The following is a 10832-nucleotide window of genomic DNA, read 5'->3' as shown; positions in this document are numbered from 1 at the left end:
GTTTTCTTACTGACACAGAAACCTGTATGATGAAGTTATTAGTTATGGATTGCGTCACTATGGCATTCCCAGTGCAGGTGCCAATTGTTAGCTCCAGGAATCAGGCTCATGAATTTGTCCTCCGCAGAGTGGCAGAACAGAGCCAGAAGGAGGTCAGATCCTTCAGAGAATTCCTAAGTGCTTCCTGTAAACCAGGGTGGGGAACCTGCGGCCCTCCAGGTGTTGTTGGGCACCAATTCCCATCAGCCCCATCCAGCAAGATGGGAAGGGTGAGCTTGGTTCCTGGAACTCACGATTTGCATCTACAGTGGTGATGGTGTAGGGATGTGATCCACAGCTGATGTAAACATGCTGAAGATGCCTAGTGATCACCGGCGCATGGATGAGCACGGAGGTCTGATCCAGAACCTCAAGGCAGATTTCTCCAGGGAAAGTGACTGGGTACATTTAAATAATAAATCAGTCCTTCCTTTAAAGGCAGAGCCTCAGCCTTGATCTTCCAGCATGAGATTTCAAAATGTTCTCTGACCTTATAATGGGGTCAGGCTTTGCGCTTAGGATTTCCCCTTGCGTTATGCTCATCCACCTTCCTATCCTTGGAAGATGCTTTGTCTGGTCATTTCCTCACTCCACCCAGCATTGTTTGTCTTCCCACCTCGTGCCTTGTGTATTGATTAGAATATTGTTTGACCAGTGCCATGTCCTAATAGTCGGTTTTATAAGGTGTCGTAAGAATCGTGTGTGTGTGTGTGCACGCGCACAGTAGATAATCATTGGATTATACTCTTTGAAGGATTCAGATTATCGTGGATTAAATCCTGGCTCGCTGAAGTTGAGGGAATGTCTATAGACATTGTTCTGTGTTCCTCTTCCATGAAGGTAATCCATCTCCAAAGCTAGACTTCTCCTAGAAGCACGGCAAGTATTTCCTGTGGGTGGCTGGTCTTCGCAGGCAATGGACAGGGTAAAAAAGCTGCAATGTTTTGCTAAGTTTATTGTTTTGTTTGTTTGTTTTGCTTGATCTAGCTATCTATCTGAATTACATCCTACCTTTTCCTCCAAGGAGCTCAAGCTGGCATACGTGGCTCTGCCTCCCCCAATTTAATCCCCACAACAACCTTGCAAAGTAGGTTAGGGAGAGAGGCGGTGGCTGGCCCAAGGTCGCTCAGTGAGCTTCGTGACTGAGCAAGGGCCAGAACCCTGGATTCCCAAGTCCTAGTCCCATGCTCTAACTCAGGGGTAGGCAACCTAAGGCCCGTGGGCCGGACGCAGCCCAATCACCTTCTCAATCCAGCCCGCAGATGGTCCGGGAATCAGCGTGTTTTAAAATGAGTAGAATGTGTGCTTTTATTTAAAATGCATCTCTGGGTTATTTGTGGGACATAGGAATTCATTCATATTTTTTTTCAAAATATAGTCCGGCCCACTACATGGTCTGAGGGACAGTGGACTGGCTCATGGCTGAAAAAGGTTGCTGACCCCTACTCTAACTGCTACACCACACCAGCTCAAATGTAGTTGCTGTTTTCATTCCCATGACTGTGGTATATACAGTGGTACCTTGGGTTAAGTACTTAATTCGTTCCGGAGGTCCATACTTAACCTGAAACTGTTCTTAACCTGAAGCACCACTTTAGCTAATGGGGCTTCTTGCTGCCACTGCACTGCTACTGCACGATTTCTGTTCTCATCCTGAAGCAAAGTTCTTAACCTGAAGCACTATTTCTGGGTTAGCGGAGTCTGTAACCTGAAGCGTATGTAACCCGAGGTACAACTGTACATGCATTCCCCCATCATTTTCAAATATGGCATGTGAATACAAGAAGTATTAGTTTTTATACCAAGTCAGATCAATTGGTCCATCTGACTCAGAATTGTCTACCCTGACTGCTAGCGGCTCTCTAGTGTTTCCTGGGGGAGATTTCTCCCAGCCCTACCTGGAGATGCCATTGGAGATAAGACTTGGGACCAGATCCCGCCTGGAAAGCAGATGTTCTGCCACTGAGCCTTGGTCTTTCCCGTGTGCACCTTCAGAATGGGGCCAGGCTACCCATGAGCCTACCCATCGCGGTCACCTTCGGGCCTCGGATCTGAGCTCCATCATTTTTCAGCTATCCCCTTCTTCCCACAGCTGGAGAAGCCAGTCCCTCCTAGGGATGTAAGGAGGGCATCACTTTCCATTCTGCCCCGCATGAGCCGCATGCAGCGAGGTTTCCATTCCACTGCAGTTCCCCTTTTGCTAAAAACCACGTTGTTCGTCTCTCTGTCAACTGTGGTGGAAATTACCCCTCTTGCGTGATTACATAAATTATGTAAGTTATATTGCTGTTACATTGTTCCACCCCACTCGTTTCAGTTCAAAAGAAATGCTATTCAAATGGTGGGGTGGGCGGATGTGACCGATTGTGCACTCACTGCTTGCAGACTAAAAGCAACAGCAAATACTGATCATATTTGCTGGACTGATTTCCATTCTGGACATGGGGACAAATACAGTAAGTGAACATTGGATATTTCCACTTCCGTTTTCATCAGAATTCTCTGACGTTCCTCATCCCTGCCCTCCACAAGAAATCTACTGTTATTATGCACCATCCTGAGGTCAAGGATCTACCCAGGGAACAAAAGCAAATGCAAACCTTGCACGGTACGGACTGTACATCACAACCAGGAAATAAAATTAATATACCAGGTCAGGAAAACCAGGCCAGAAGCTCAAATTAAACAGATTAGCTTCATTGATGCACAGGAAACTGAGGTGGTCCTTGAGGGGGTTGGACTAGATGACCCTTGGGGTCCCTTCCAACTTGACAATTTTGTGACTGTATGATTCTCATATTACCAGTTGAGCCACATGACCTTGGGGCGAGCAAATGCCATATTGTGTCTTGTGCATCTTATTCATGGGAGTGCACGCTATTTATTTATTTTGCACAGTATGAGATCCTGGCCTTGTGAAGAGAGAAATCGATCCACTGCATGATCACCAGATCCACCATCTGTTGAATGGGTGGGGAGAGGACCTGTGTTGGAATCCCAGCACTGAGCAGAAGAGAGGTTTAAACTTCTTAGCTCTCTGATAGGATGAAGGTCAGGGTGGGAGGAGGTGAGAGAGAATGTTCCTGTATGTATGTGTACGGTATGTTGTAACTCAGTGGTTGAGCATTTGAGCTACATGGAGAAGGTCCCAGATTCAGTCTTTGGATCTCCTGGTAGGGCTAGGAATGCAAAGCAGCTGCCAGTCAGTGTTGACAGCCTTGAGCAAGATGGGCCAGTAGCCTGACTCAGCTTCTTATGTTCCTGTGTGTGGGTTTGTGCTTGCTATATGTTTGGTGAGTGTCTGTGCGTGGTGTGTAAGAGTATGTGCATGATCTGTAGCCCTCAGAGAGTTGCCTAACCTTAAACATGGCTGGCAAAGGTTAGTCACCCCTGATTTAAATGTTATCTTTCTATAGCATTTCCCATTTAGATTATCAAATGATGGTCTTTGCTTTTGTTTTGTTTTTAATGAACTTCCAGAATGTCCCTTTCCAGTGCGAATGCACTCCGAAATGAAAGTTTTGGTCCTATGTACGTAAGAAACTGATTAGTATGACAGGCTATGATATTGAATTTACTGCAGATTTTTTTTTTTTGCTTCCTCTGTTTACAGGACATTAAAAAGGATATCAGTTCGAAGGAAGTGATTTCACAGTTGCTAATTCTGGCCAAGGAAGCCATCACTTGGCAGTGGAAAAATCTGGATAGCCTAAACTTAACAGCATGGTGCAGAATGATTTGGACAGCAAAAGCAGAAGAAATAGCACAGAAAATCTGAGTCGTGTAAAGAAAAAAGAACCCACAATCATTTCATACTTTATTACATATGCACTCAACAAAGACTTACAGAACCAGAGAGCACTGGCAGTTATAGATATTTGGCAATGTATGTAGCATGAATTCTGGAACTTTTTATTCTTTGGGGAAGTCTCAGTATATTACAATTGCTCTTGCCATTTATTTCTCTCTCCTTTTTATGTTTTATATTGTATTGTTTTGTAGAAATAAACTTGACTTTTTAAATGAGTTTGCAGAATGTCAAAAACCCTTGTGCACTTCTAAGGCTCCACACAAACGCAGCTGATTCATCTTCCATGACTGTAACTCAGCAAACCTGTTTTTCTTCTTCCTTTACTTTTTCTTTTTCTTTTCTTTTCTTTTCTTTTTTTTTGCAATTTTCTCTTTTTTAAATTTTTGTTTGATGGGAAAGCCCTGGCTCGATTGAAACAAACAAGGAGCATGATTTCACCCCACAGGCATAAGCCTGAAAAAAAAAAAACTCAGAATATGTGAGAGACACTACCCCATTCCCTGACAATCCACTTCTATATTGCCATGGCCTACAGAGCTCATTTCAAGTGCTGTATGTATTTCTTACTGAGCCTATATTGCCTGCAGCTCATTTAGGTTCACCCATCAGGAAGCAGACAAGGACAATTTCTTAAGCCCAAAATAACCAAGTCAACCTCCTACGGTCAACGAGACTATTAGTCAGCTCTTAATTTGTTTGGGTCTGATATGTAGGTCACTCAGGAGGGAGGTGAAGGCTGTGCACATCCTTGAACAATCCGATGGTGCAACAAATGCCAAGGGACTGTCTAAGGGAATTTCTGAAGTGGGCAAGGATGGAGGTTTGCATCTTTGTTACCATTGTCATGTCCATGCAGCCAAGCATTGTGTGTGTTTCAGGAAGGGAAGGGAGAGTGAGAATGCATGCTGCTTTCTTATCACAATAGCATGACTAGTTGGCCTATATTTAAAGTTCTCTGGTGTCAGCATGTTCATAAATAGCAAATGCCAGCCTCCACAAATCTATACATGAGGGGAAAGGATGGATGAGGCATGCCCTCCTTTGAACAGACACAGAACAACGCCAGGTCACTGTGAAGCAACAAGGGGGATCCAACACTTCACAGGTGAAAACGAGGGGCCAGTTGTAGGCATTTGAGGACCACTGCCTTGCCTTCCTTTACTACACATTGAAAAAGGCTTGTCTTTGCTGCCTTGGAAGTGAAGTCTTTTAGAGTTGTACCTCGGTTCTCAAACAGAATCTATTCCAGAAGTCCGTTTGACTTCCAAAAATGTTTGAAAACCAAGGCACGGCTTCCAATTGGCTGCAGGAGCTTCCTGCAGCCAATCGAAAGCCTTGGAAGCAGCGTTGAACATTTGGGTTACAAAGAACATTCGCAAACCGGAACACTCACTTCCAGGTTTGCGGCGTCAGGGAGCCCAAACCTAAGAGTACCAAGGCGTTCGACAAACAAGGTACGACTACTTCACAAGACCTTGTCCTGCTGCAGCTTCAGTCAATTAGTAAACTAACCATAGCATTTAAAAAAACAAACAAACCATAAGAATGTATAATAGAATTAATGCCTGCAGCATTAGTCCTTGGCATATTTTTGAAAGTAAATAGGGTAACAACCCTCAGAAAATCACAAGATGTCACATTTCTTGCAGCCCAAGATGGATAGCCAACACTGGAGTTCCCCTGAATTCAATGTACTGGCTGCTCCCCAAGAGGCAAATATAAACTTTTTAGCCAGGCTCTATGGAGTCAGGACTCTCCCCAGGCATATCCTTCCACCAATGCTGTCCACCCGTCCACCCATCCACCTAGCGCAGTGGTGGCCAAACTCGGCCCTTCAGCTGTTTTGGGACTACAATTCCCATCATCCTGACCACTGGTCCTCTTAGCTAGGGATGATGGGAGTTGTAGTCCAAAAACAGCTGGGTGGCCAAGTCTGGCCACCACTGACGGCTCTCTCACATGCTTCCACCCAACGCTAACAGAAGCTCTACCTGCTTCTGCTATTCTGGGACCCATCTGCAATACAGTGGTACCTCAGGTTACATACGCTTCAGGTTACATACACTTCAGGTTACAGACTCCGCTAACCCAGAAATAGTGCTTCAGGTTAAGAACTTTGCTTCAGGATGAGAACATAAATCGTGCTCCGGCAGCGCGGCAGCAGCAGGAGGCCCCATTAGCTAAAGTGGTGCTTCAGGTTAAGAACAGTTTCAGGTTAAGAACGGACCTCCAGAACAAATTAAGTACTTAACCCGAGGTACCCCTGTACTGTTCCCATCCTGTCCCTTTCCCCTCTGGTGCTAATTGCAAAATCAGGGGAGGGAACTGGTTGGGGAAGTGAGCATTCTCCACCTGAGAGAGGGATGTGAGCAGGAAAACGATATATCCCAATAATGATACATTCCTTGCCCTCTCCTCTTCCTCCACATCTCGCCTCTAAGTGGGTGCCCCACTTAGCACCTGTTTTCCCATTCCAAGAGGGCTGCTGTGAGGCACGTGAAAGGCGCATGATCCAGCCTGCCGGCTGCAATCACCTAATTGCAATGTGCTGGGAAGCTGATCAGGGGAGCTGTGTGTGCTGGCTTACCATTCTTGCCCCTCCCCAAGGATCTTCACCCTGGAAAAAAGAAAAGGAGGTCACACGTGAGGCAAGAACTTGATCGCTGCAGGGCTGGGCTTGGGAACATTGCATTTGGGGCTGCTGCTCCTGCTGCAATCGGAAATGCCAGCTGAAACCAGGCCCAGACTGGCCTCCTTTCGGCAGGAAAAAGCATTCCTCTTTTCAAAGCCTCCCTTTCCTGTGCCAAAGCTAATAGTGGGATCTGCTGCTAGTGGGACAAAGGGGAGCAGCTGATCTCCCTTCCTGCTTTGCAGTGTCCCGGCCATCCTGGCCTTATTCTCAGCACAGCCTACACATTCCCAGGCTTTCCTCCCGGGCTTCCAGGCTGCTGCTGCTCCTTGAGCTATGGATCAGGGTGGTGGAGGTGCAGAGGAAGACAGGCCCAGGGAGTTTCAGCAAAGGGTCGTTTTTTTATCGCACTCACCTGGGACGCTGCATCAGCCAGCATCCTCCCTGCAGGACAACCCTCGAGGTGCAGGTGCCCTGACCTCCTCCTTTGCATCTGGTTGCCTCCAGATGGGATGCAGAAAGCAGCAGTCCATCACCCAGCCACCAGCCAAAAATAGATGCTCACTACTTGACCACTGATTTGGGGGTGGACTAGATGACCCTTGGGTCCCTTGTAACTCTATGTTTCTATTTAATAATAATAATAATAATATTTTATTTCTAGCCCGCTCTCCCTGGGCTAGGGACGCAGGTGGAACTGTGGGTTAAAACACAGAGCCTAGGACTTGCTGATCAGAAGGTTGGCGGTTTGAATCCCCGCGACGGAGTGAGCTCCCATTGCTCGGTCCCTGCTCTTGTCAACCTAGCAGTTTGAAAGCACTTCAAAGTGCAAGTAGATAAATAGGTACCGCTCCGGCGGGAAGGTAAATGGCATTTCCGTGCGCTGCTCTGGTTCACCAGAAGCAGCTTAGTCATGCTGGCCACATGACTGTACGCCGGCTCCCTCAGCCAATAAAGTGAGATGAGCGCCGCAACCCCAGAGTCAAACACGACTGGACCTAATGGTCAAGGGTCCCTTTAGCTTTACTTTTACTCCCTGGCCAGAGATGGGCTCAGTGTGGCTAACACCAATAAAATTACAATAAAACATAATGGGGGGGCAAACAAACAGACACACACAAAAAACCAGTTTATTAAAATGCAGGTTAAAATACAATTTAAAATGCAGCCTCATTTGAGTAGTAGCCCATAAATCAAAGCCACAAGGGGAGGGAAACATAAGGGCCAGTCTGAGTCCAAACCAAAGACCAGGTGGAACAGCTCTGTCTTGCAGGCCCTGCAGAAAGATGTCACGTCCAGCAGGGCCCTGGTCTCTTGTGACAGAGCGTTCCACCAAGTCAGGGCCAGTACTGAAAAGGCCCTGGCCCTAGTTGAGACCAATCTAACCACCTTACGGCTTGGGACCTCCAAAGTGTTGTTATTTGTGGACCTTAAGGTCCTCCGTGGGGCATACCAGGAGGGGTGGTCCCGTAGGTACGAGGGTCCTAGTGTGTGGTGCTATTCTATGAAAAGCAATTCATTGATTGCTTCTGCTGGATCAGCCCCCTGCTTTGAAGGGAAGGTGCATATTTTCAGCACCCATCTTATTTCTGTAATTGTAGGGACTCATCCTACAATCCGTATTTCGATCAGTTAATTCTACTGGGTACGAGGGCTTTTCTCCTAGTTCTGCAGCTGTGCCTTGCAAAAAAAAAATACGATCTTACCCACTGAATTGAAGGTTGGTTGAGCAAAATCTCTTTTCAGATTTTCTGCTTTTCTGATAAAGAACTAATTGAGCATTTTCACTGATTTTTGAATTTTCACAAGGCACAGCCATGGAACAAAAAGAAACTAATTGATACAGGCCATGATCAAAATGTGGATCAAGCAAAAAAGTGTGGATGAGCCCTCAGTTGTTTTAATAATTTTTCTTAATGTTGTAATTTAAATCATTGTAAGCTGCCCTGGGACCTTGGAGTAAAGGGTGGGTAAAAAACAACAACAGCAACAACAACAACAGCCAAACTGTCCTCACTTTCCAAAATACAGAAAATATATGAATATATCATAACTAATAAAAGTTCTCTATTTGTTTGTTTAATTTGTCCTTCATTGCAGCTGCATTGCAACTGACTGCTTTGTGTCATCCCCACATTTTCTGGTCTCTCGCTCGACACTGAATAAAACGTGTTCCATCTATTTAAGAGTTTTCACTGAGGTGCATCAGGCAAAGCCCTTCAAGATTATATTAGTTCTGATAGCTAGCTTGGCATCATTGATCTGCCCAAGTTAGCCACTGCTGTGCCAGTTTTAAAACAGACCAAGAAAGCACCACCCAGGTTTGGTCAAAAGTAGGACCAATTTTAATGGTTGCCATTCAAGGAAAACGTCTTCAGAATTTCAAGATAATGGAGTGAACTTTCCCAGGGGAATTCTTTTTCTCTTTTTTAAAAATAATTAATATTGAGTTTTGCTTTACATACCTATACAGATAAATTCCATCCAAAATTAAAACTAAAACTAAGAATAAAAAATATATAATAACTAAATATCTTTTCCTCCACCAATAACCCATAATTATTATTCTGAATTATCAGACCTAAGCACTCTAGCCTTTTGTGTTGACTTCTGTCCACCACCTCAATTTGAGTTATTCTTTTCTTTCCTTGACTGCCTTCTTTAGATGTTTCTCATTTCTTGGTATTAACTTATTCAATTATAATCACTGTTTTGTCTTTTGCAAAAGTTAATCAAAGCCTAGTAAGGGTTTTACTGAAACAAGGGAATTCCGTGTAACCTTGGTTCATTGCTGTAGCTTAGAGGTGGGGAAATTCCCCTGTGTGGGCCAGTTGCAGCTCTCCAGGACCCCTATAGCTGCCCCTCGGAAGTCTTCCTAGGTCATGCCCCCTCACCAGATCTGCTGAAATGTGTCTAAGCAGTTAAACGGCCTAATGTTTACTTGGATGGAGGTGTGTAAACAGAAGCATACAGAGGAAATTCACATGCAGCGAGCGCTCCAATTGGAGAGCAGCCTTTAGGAAAGGTGTCATGGGCTTTGAAGACACTCAAACTCAGGACATGCTAAGAGGAAGGCACGCTCAGCAAACCCTCACCATGATCAACTCCTGCCCGGAAACCTATGTCCCCAATGTGGAAGGACGTGTGGATCTAGAATTGGCCTTCACAGTCACTTATGTACTAATTAAGACTATGTTTATGGAAGACAATCTTACTTGGCTAAGAATGAGAAGGAGGAGGAATTTCACACCCATTAGGTAAAGGTAAATGGACCCCTGACCATTAGGTCCAGTCGTGGCCGACTCTGGGGTTGCGGCGCTCATCTCGCTTTATTGGCCAAGGGAGCCGGCGTACAACTTCCGGGTCATGTGGCCAGCAGGACTAAGCCACTTCTGGAAAACCAGAGCAGTGCACGGAAATGCCGTTTACCTTCCTGCCGGAGCGGTACCTATTTATCTACTTGCACTTTGACGTGCTTTCAAACTGCTAGGTTGGCAGGAGCAGGGACCAAACAATGGGAGCTCACCCCGTCGCGGGGATTCAAACCGCAGACCTTCTGATCGGCAAGCCCTAGGCTCAGTGGTTTAACCCACAGCACCACCAGTGTCCCCTCACACCTATTACTTCACCCATTTTTCCTCTAGACCTGCCCATGCTGTTGTGTGACCCTCCAGAAGGTTCTCCCTGAGAGACTGCAGCCCTTGTCTTAAATAAGTCTCCCTAACCCCTTGCTCCACTGAGGGTAAATGACAAATGCTTCCTTGCCCCAGCAGAACCTACTGATCTAAAACAATGTAGGCCATGCAATGCCAACAAATAAGTACGGTCGTCTATTCCTGCTAAATGCATTTGATCTGGACTAACGACCTAAATACCGTTGACTGTCCTGCCTGTGCCCTCCAAAATCAATGGCTGCCAATCATGAGTCACTTAAAAAATCTCCATCCTGTTTATACCTTGTGAATGCTGGAAGCAGCGTCACGTCTGAATTCCACTTATCTGCCACAGAGGAAGATCTTGCCCCACTATCAGCCCTAAATAAATGTTGCGCATGAGACCAGGGGAAGGGTGGGTGTGGGGAGAGAGAAGTGGATAATTTCATTCAAGGAAACAAAGGGCTTTTGGATATCAGCAGCGAATGATTCACTCCCTACAGCGCGTCAAGTTGCCTAACTGTAGCCAAAGACAATGTTTTACATGGCTGGCCGGCCTCGTTGTTGAAAGGTGTGGCTCGTGCTGCTCGGTAAATGTACGCAGCCTGCAATCTATTTTTAATGCAATTACAAAGCATCCTCCCCAGGCAGTGGGACAGGAGACCAAGCATCTTCCTAGCAAATGCAGGTTGCAAAAAGA

General features: G+C 45.7%; 1 long non-coding RNA gene across 1 annotated transcript; it reads left to right on the top strand.

The window, feature by feature from the left end:
• On the top strand, positions 1 to 3968 carry LOC309357402. Its single transcript, XR_014163115.1, has 3 exons — positions 1 to 269; positions 880 to 964; positions 3653 to 3968. It is a non-coding gene; the product is annotated as an uncharacterized lncRNA (long non-coding RNA).
• The last annotated feature ends 6864 nt before the right edge of the window (positions 3969 to 10832 follow it).

Source organism: Podarcis melisellensis (assembly GCF_964234715.1).
Source record: "Podarcis melisellensis genome assembly, chromosome: 15".
NCBI lineage: Eukaryota > Metazoa > Chordata > Lepidosauria > Squamata > Lacertidae > Podarcis > Podarcis melisellensis.
Note: the sequence above shows the minus strand (reverse complement) of the source record. Positions and strands in the feature narration are given on the sequence as shown.